Here is an 8,699-nt window from a genome sequence, read left to right as displayed (position 1 = left end):
GCCGCGCTACAAAAAATGGAGAACGACGCAGGCCTGGCTGACCGCACGACACTTGCACCAGTTCAAATCGCGGACCTCTTGGATTTCGTATTAAGATCTACGCACTTCCAGTACAACGGATCGATTTACGAACAACGAGACGGCGCAGCCATGGGGAGCCCTGTATCCGCGGTTATTACTAATCTCTACACGGAGATATTTGAAGAACAAGCAATAGAGTCCGCACCTTGCAAGCCTAAGACCTGGAAACGCTACGTAGACGATACTTTCACCATCTTGGATCGGGATAGAGTTGACGTCTTCCTGCAACACCTGAACAGTCAACAACCATCAATCCGTTTCACCATGGGGATCGAGAACAACAACAAGATCGCCTTTCTCGACACGTCAGTTTACAGAGAACCTGATGGTAGCCTTACCACCAGTGTCTACAGGAAACCAGCACATACTGATCAGTACCTAGCGTATGATTCACGCCACCCTCAGTCAGTAAAGCGCGGTATTGTGAAGTGTCTGTACGACCGGGCTAAACGTATCGTGACCAAACATCAGTAATCGCTGGAGAGAAGAAACATCTGTCATCTGTACTTGTTTCTAACGGATATCCCTCCTCTTTTGTACAGAAGATCACAAAGGCACGAACAACCCCAAGTAGAGAACCTGTCGTGGAATTTAAATCCACCGCCGTTTTACCTTATGTCCAAGGAGTTTCGGAGTCTCTCCGCCGCTGCCTAGAACAACAAGGCATTCGCACCGTCTTTAAGTCCGACAAGACACTTCGGTCACACTTAGTGCGACCAAAGGACACCGTCAATCCGGCTAAACAAGATGGTGTTGTCTACAGGATTCCCTGTGAGTGCGGCAAAGTCTACATCGGGGAAACAGGGAGATCTATGCAGGAGAGGATCAAAGAACACGACAAGGATATACGACTCGCCCGTACCCAGACCTCCACCGTTTCTGAACACACCCACGAGACCGGCCACTATCCTATCTGGAATGAGATCAAGTTTATTGATCGAGATCCTCACTGGTACACACGTAGGGTCAAGGAAGCTATTCACATAAGACTTCACCCTAACAACATCAACAGGGATAGTGGAATTGAAATTCCTGAAGCATGGATACCTACGATCAAGAAACACAACAACAGGAGAACGGTACAATAGCGGACCACTGAGGGAACAGCTACTCGCCGGAACAGTGGAACAATAGGAGGATCGAAATGCACCAATCACAGCCGACCTTTGTGATATAAATGATACCGTGCAATCAGTCGACTTTATCGCCTGAAGAAGACTAGCAGTAAGAAGTCTAAACGTCGCGATCTACATCTCAAGTGAATACATCGTGAGACAAACGATAATACGCTTTATTATATTAAGGAGCTGATAAATATGATAAAACTTTCCATAGCTGCGGTCTTAGGGAAGTTTGACTGAGAACATTATTAGTCCACTGAGGAAGCAAGGCTAACAGGGCTAGAAAACGTCGTGTACGTAAAAGGTCGATAGGACGGGCGGCATTTGGGCTCGTTAGGTCAAATTTGCTTTGTTTGCAATAAAGTGATAATTTCCTGCAAACTGACGCTCAACGTCATAGGTAGTTTTTCGCGTTTTACGTAACTCAGATCTAAGTTAGCATGAAAACTATGAATTAACATTTGCAATGTTTATAAAAAATTTTTGATCTTCAAAAGGCGAACTTGAATTTGAAGCACAACTGCTGTTTTCGTAAGAGAAATTTAAGCCGCTTTATCAGTTTTAAGCCGCGTTATCAGTTCTACTCTTCATACCGAAGTAGGCACAATGTAAAATACGTTTCATGTAATGATAAAAAAAAAAAAATACAAGTTTTTGATTTTAGAGTCTTTTAATAGCATCTATAAAATGTTTAAAATCAGATCTGCCCAAAAAGTTTGACCGATCTTATAACTAACTTAGGGGAGCTAGGAAAAAATATCAGTCTGCTTATCAGAATTAGTTTATTTGATCTGCGTAATAGACCATTTTACAGTTGTCTGCTAAGAGACCTGGCCTTTGGATGGCAGCGAGGCTGGAGTTGACTTTGTTTTGATACAGACCTCATTGTTTTTGTCATGTAAATGCACCTAGTTAGCATCAGAACAACTTGTTTTACACAACAAAAGCAGTGAGGTCTGTATCAAAACAAGGTCAACTCCAGCCTCGCTGCCATCCAAAGGCCAGGTCACTGAGCAGACAACTGTAAAATGGTCTATTGTTCCAAACTGTGGCAATGTGAATGCAGCTCTAGAGCAGACCTGCAGAAGGGAAAGGCTTTCCCTTCTGCAGGTCTGCTCTAGAGCTGCATTCACATTGCCACTGCACACTGACTGGCTCACTGCACACAAGTTAGGATCCAGGATCCATATGCTGATTATCTGCATTGCAAACTGCACTGAGTAGGAAACCAGGTGTTCGGCGGGTCGCACTTACACTCACAGCCAAATAAACAGTATGAAGGGCACCAGGCCCAACAACCAATCCGTCGTTTTTGGCGACTAACGGCAGCTTCTGAAGAAAGATAGGGGTGTTCTTTAATATCAAACCGTACGATTGAACACAAGTCCTAATTATCATGACCTGCATGTGTCGGCCCAAAGCAGCCAACCCGATGCGACCCGAAGCATCCCGCTGCCTGTAGGACAAAACAACAACAACAACAACAACAACAACTGTGGTCCCCGGATACCTAGGCAGTGAAGAGTGTTATCAGGAAAAATATACGAAAAGAATAAAAATGAAACAAATGTGCATAAACAATTCAATTAAAGAGTTAATATTCGATGTATGCGCAAGTTGCTGAACACCTTAAAGATTCTATCAGAATGCTGCAGCTGTTATACAACTTATACGAATGTCCGGGCGGGACTGAGTCTCATTTCATGTTACACGAGAGAGGGACTGGAAAAAAGCCCTGTCAACAACGAGGCCATCCTCGGAGACCCAGGGGCTGCTAGTCGGGACGTTGCGATAATTTTGGGGGAGCGATATCTATTTTCAGGCTAAAGTTTGCTTCAAGAGCGGGAGAGCCCCTTCTCCCGTTCATGAAGTAAACTTTCGACCAAAACTATCGCGTCGCCAGGAAATATCGCTTCGTCCCGACTAGCAGCCCCCTGGCCCTGGGTCTCCGAAACTATCGCGTCGCCCGAAAATATTGCTTCGTCCCGAGTACTAGCTCCCCCTGGCCCTGGGTCCCCGAACCAGTGATATTCTTGTTCAGTATCCCGCCGAGACAAAACGATCAAGCTGTGTTGCCTGTTTCTAATCCGAAAAAGGTTCACCAAAGTAGTTTATTGGCGACCTATCTGCGACTCAACACTTCACAAAAATTATAACATACCTTCACTTGGCGCAGTAAACGTTGCTATGGCAACAGCAACCAGGAACAAAATCACCAGGCGATTCATAATTAGCTAAAATCGAAGAATACAAGAGATTATGAAGAATATTAATATTATTTGCCTATATTGTTATGTTTAGAAATGTTTGATAATAATGACACTTTGTAGCCAATTTTCTCACCAGTGTAGATTCACATGCATTTGATATACTGACTACCAATAGTCTACAAGCAAAGAAAAAAAGAAATAACGCTTATTTGAAATGTTTGTCTTGTCTGCAAAGCTTGATCTGAGAGGGAAGTCTGCTCAATTTTTAAGAAAGCGGTGTCTGTCCAATATTCACAAGAGAATGCAAGGCAGACCCGGCTTTGCTCGTGATCATTGCCAGTAGCCATATGCTAGCTGTTGAAAAATGGTTTCGCAATTGTCTCTTAGTGTAAGGTTCTTAGAGTCTTTTCTGGTGCTAAAGGCTCGGTCGAAAACTTCAATGTTCACAGACAACCTTGTTCTCTTCATATAAGCACTACCAGCTGCGGCCTCGACGGACTTCATATGATAAATAGATTGTGTAAGACTGCGTTTTTGTAAAACACTCTGTCAAAAAAATATACTTACTGCACTTTGAGCAACTCTTTTCTAGTCCACAGATGGCTTGTCTTTCTTCTGCTCAAATGGCTTTTACGCTATTTCCTCTATACGGTGTTTCATATGCGTTTCTCTCTTCTGGGTGTGACGACCATAACGCGTGACAGATCATTCCGTTACACAAGAAGTCCATGACTGATGTATCTCTTGTTGCGCTTACACAATCAGTTGAAAAGGAATTAACTGACAGAAAGTGATGAGCCAAATGGCAATTGCCATTGTTCACGTACACAGCGAAGACAATCTTATTGCGTAAACTACAAATTCATCTGTTTGGCCGATACAGGTTTACTGTATAGATATTTCAAATTAGTTTGAAACTTAACCCTAATCTTTGCTTAAAAAGATCGCTCATATTTTAGGTTCATTGTTTAGTTTTCATTGTCCATTATTTAGCTTAAAGTATCAAGGGAGCTTGGTAGAATCTACTGTGATATTAATTAAGACCGGATCGACAGACGAGATCGGTTGAAGCACCAGCAGAAGTGATAAATTTATACTTCACGTTGAAACGGGGTTAAAGACCAACCCCTTTAGCGTATTCAGCAAACAAAATTACGCTCGGCTGTCACTGTTCCTTAGTTTTGCTGATGTATCTCTCGTTGCACTACCCAGTCAGTTGAAACAGAGTTCAAAACATGATCAGCCAAATGGCAAGTGCTGTTCACGTACCCAGCGAAGAGAATCTTATTGCGTAAATCACAACGAATAATTAATCTGTTTGGCCGATACAGTTTTGCTATATAGATATTTCAAATTAGTTTCGAACTTAACCCTAATCTTTGCTTAAAAAGATCGTTCATATTTTAGGTTCATCTTTTAGTTTTCATTGTCCATTGTTTAGCTATAAGCATCAAGGAAGCTCAATAGAGTCTACTGTGATAGTTAGACCGGACAGACGAGATCGATTGAAGCACCAGCAGAAGCGATAAATACTTCAGTTGATTCTTCTCGTTACACGTTCACGTCGACAAGGGGTTAAAAGCAAACCTCTCATCAATGGGCCATTAGCGTATTCAGCGAAGAAAATCACGCTTGGCTCAGTTGGCTGTCACTGTTGTTTAGTTTTGCTTTAATACCTCTGACCCGTTGCTGCAGCAATGTATTGCATGACTGCCGGTTAAGTTTAAACATTCAATTCCTCATACTTTCTAAAATCCGCACGTGCGATTTATACCCACGACTAAAAATGACGGTATCAGAAAACAAACGAGTGAGCGCAGCGAACGAGTGAGTACTGTTGATGTACTGATACACCTCGAGGAGTAAGTGAGAATATATAGACAGCATTTTCTATTGTTCAAGTTGTTGTGTAAGTAAAGCTTTCTGTCTACACCTCCCACAAAATTCTTACCCAAAATCAACGTCCAAAACTCTCGATTCACCTCAAACAGAAGTTTTCGTAACCGCAACCAACCCACAAAAAGAAACAAACTTATAAAGTTTCAAACCATAAAAAGAATTTCGCACCATATCACTACATTACTTGAGTGCTCCGTCCCACTCCCTCTCCTCGCTGGAAAGAAGACTGCAGTCATTTCAAGTTAGAAAAAAAATAAAGTAGGAAAATATACAAGCAATGTAAATTTCCCTTACTAATATATTCAAGCCAGTAATCACTGTTCTTTGTAAATTACAACTGCAGCTATTTCTGATTCTATTAGTTTTCTTCCATTATCACAAGTACTGGATTCTTGGTTCAAAAAGTCCATAACCTCCTTGTAGAGAGTTTTGCCAGCTGTGACACGAAAATCTCTTTGGAAGACTAGAAAGTCTAGCAGAATAGTCCCTTCCAGCGACGAATGATCAAAACAGCTGGTAATGTCAATTTGGTTGTGAACCTTCCATAGTTCTTCATAATTCCAGTTGTTCTTCCTGGCAATATTAATAAGATCCACTTCAGTGTAAATCTTCTGAGCAGAGCCCAAATCTACTTTGTTGTGTAGCTTTCTTGACATCTTCGTGAAAAAAGATTCTTCCGGTACCACCGTACAGAACATGGCTCCACCACCAGCAAGCTTCTGGTAGCAGTAGCTCAAAACTGTTTCGGCATCCATGTAAAGCAGAGATGCGACAAAATGAATCATGTCAAACAAACTCTCCTTTTGGGGAAAACACTCCCTGAACTTCTGGAAAGTCATCTCGTGCCATTCGAATGAGACATCAGCCACACCTGCTAGGGACTGTGGTAAAGGAGAAACGGAGGTCTTGAATTCTTCTATCATTTCGGCGCTTGGTTCTACGACGACGGAATGTATGGCTGCTTTTATCCGTCCGGGAAGCTCCGAACGCTTTTGCAATGCCAGTAAGAATTCTAAGATCAGTTTTACCGTTGCCGCTACCGACTCCAAGCACACGAAACACGGGGCTGCTTCTAAGCCCATCTTTTATCTTGGTCGTCACATGAGAAGCGACCTCCTCTACTAAGTCCGTCATCGTCTTCGTGTACGTGGAATTCTTCAAATAGACGTTCCATTTCGTGACATAGAGGTTTGCTTTTGATAATGAAGGATCTATTTGCAGATGTTTAGCTGTGTTCACCTAGCCTTCATGTAACAAAGAAAAATAGCATTATGCATTGATCTTATTCGGCATGCATACACCCAAGGCTAATTACATGCTAATTAACACTGCTATTTATGGTATACGGCTGTCGCATTTCAGAAGATGGACATTACGCCGGTTGACAATTGTTAGTAGACGGCTTCGAACAGTCTCTCTTTTGCGCATCATAATTTGTGCATTACAATCATTGCCCGATTACCGATCACGTGAGGTTGTGTAGACAATTAAGCCCTTTTCACGGTTACCTTTAATGTAAATTCCAAGAGTAATCCCTGAGAAGGCTATTTGCAAATTGGCGATAGTATAATTTTTTTTTTTGAAAAAACCGGTTGATTTCTACCGCTCTCCCGATCCGGGAGGTTCAGCCTAAAACTCAGTGTTAAAGAAGAGACGGCGTCGATAGATCAATTGCAATTTCGCGGACGGCAGCTTGATGGTCAATTTACCTGCATATTTAGTGCACGGTCACACACACATCGAGCAAAAGAGAGACTGTATGATTGTGGTCTAAATTCTTAGCAGCCTGGTGGCAGGAAACGTGATCTCCGCGCAAAAAGCAAGACAACAGGTGCCCTCGTTTTCACCTTCGCTCATTTTCAGGCGGTATGAAGATATGCTAGCTGGTGCACTGACAAGCCAAGCTCACGAGAAGAGGGAACCAACGTCACATTTGTTTATAAGCGGTATATTGTGCTACAAACACTGGATTTTATCTCAATGTTTTGTGATAGATGTAGAACGCGCGGATGCCCTTCGCGGTCGCCACTCGGTTTTGTTTTGGATAGTGTATACGAAAAGTTTTCGTAAATAGGAACCCAATAACAGCTCCACAACAACCTCCCACATAAGACGAGTCGATGACCAAAGTTGGGTTCCTTGTCCAACTTCCTAGCGCTCGGCGACGCTCGTTTCTTGCTTCGGCTCGGTCACCAATGGACTGATCTACATGCATTACAGCCCAAAAGTGACTCTACTGGCAGGTTATGTCAATGAAGTTGTCTGATCCAGACCTAGTTAATATTACACTTTAAAATGTGGTATTGTTCGTGTTTGAAAGTATCGCCCTCCCTGTAGTAAAGGGAAATGTATTCACCCGTTCATTGAACCGGACTGATATGTCGAAGAGACCTTGGAAAAGGATTGATCACTACATGTCCCATTTAACTTACTTATTGACTGCAAGCAGAAACATGAAACAGCTATTATTTCACAACTTCTGAAGTGCTCAAAACGCAGAGAAACCATACAGAGTGCCCAGATCTAACGTGACTCGATCGGCGAAGAGCAGACGTGAGAGATTGCATATCGGGAATTATCTTGATCTGCATCATAATTTGTGCATTTTCGATCATCGCTCGATTACAGATCACGTGAGGGACAGGTGAGGTTGTCTAGGCAATTGAGCCCTTAACTTTTCACAGTTAACTTTTATGTAAATGCGAGAAAGGCTGTTTGCAAATTGGCGATGGTATAATCTTTTTTTTTTTTTTTTTACAAAATATTCCCAGGTGGAGGCCGGTTGATTTCTACCGCTCTTCCGAGGTCCAGTCTGAAACTGTTAAAGAAGAGACAATGTCGCAATTTCCCGGACGGCAGCTTGATGGTCAATTTACCTGCATATTTAGTGTACGGTCACACAGTACAGTCACACAGTTTTGACACACGTAACGAAAGAAGAATAATGTGAAGTGCCAAGGTGACTACTGAGTCATTACAGACGCATAACACGGCCAGCTCATAGCAAGCGAAAAGACAACGGGTGGCCTCGTTTTCATCTTCGCTCAGTTTTCAGGCAGTATGAGGATATGCTAGCTGGTGCACTGACAGGCCAAGCTCACGAGAAGAGGGAACCAACGTGACATTTATTTATAAGCGGTATATTGTGCTACAAACACTGGATTTTATCTCAATGTTTTGTGATAGATGTAGAACGCGCGGATGCCCTTCGAAGTCGCCGCTCTATTTTGTTGGGGATAGTGTATACGAAAAGTTTTCGTAAATAGGAACCCATGAACAGCTGTAGCTCATCTTTTGGAACCTTCCACACAAGACGAGACGATGAACCAAGTTGAGTTCCTTGTCCAACTTTCTAGCGCTCGTCGACGCTCGTTTCTTTCTTCGAGTC

General features: G+C 42.7%; 1 pseudogene; it reads right to left on the bottom strand.

The window, feature by feature from the left end:
• Positions 1–4,913: 4,913 nt before the first annotated feature.
• LOC145487606 (histamine N-methyltransferase B-like) lies at positions 4,914–8,024 on the bottom strand (annotated as a pseudogene).
• Positions 8,025–8,699: the final 675 nt, after the last annotated feature.

This window comes from Orbicella franksi, chromosome 5, assembly GCF_964199315.1.
Source record: "Orbicella franksi chromosome 5, jaOrbFran1.1, whole genome shotgun sequence".
Taxonomy (NCBI): Eukaryota; Metazoa; Cnidaria; class Anthozoa; order Scleractinia; family Merulinidae; genus Orbicella; species Orbicella franksi.
The sequence above is the reverse complement of the archived record's forward strand: the minus strand, read 5'-3'. Positions and strand labels throughout refer to the sequence as shown.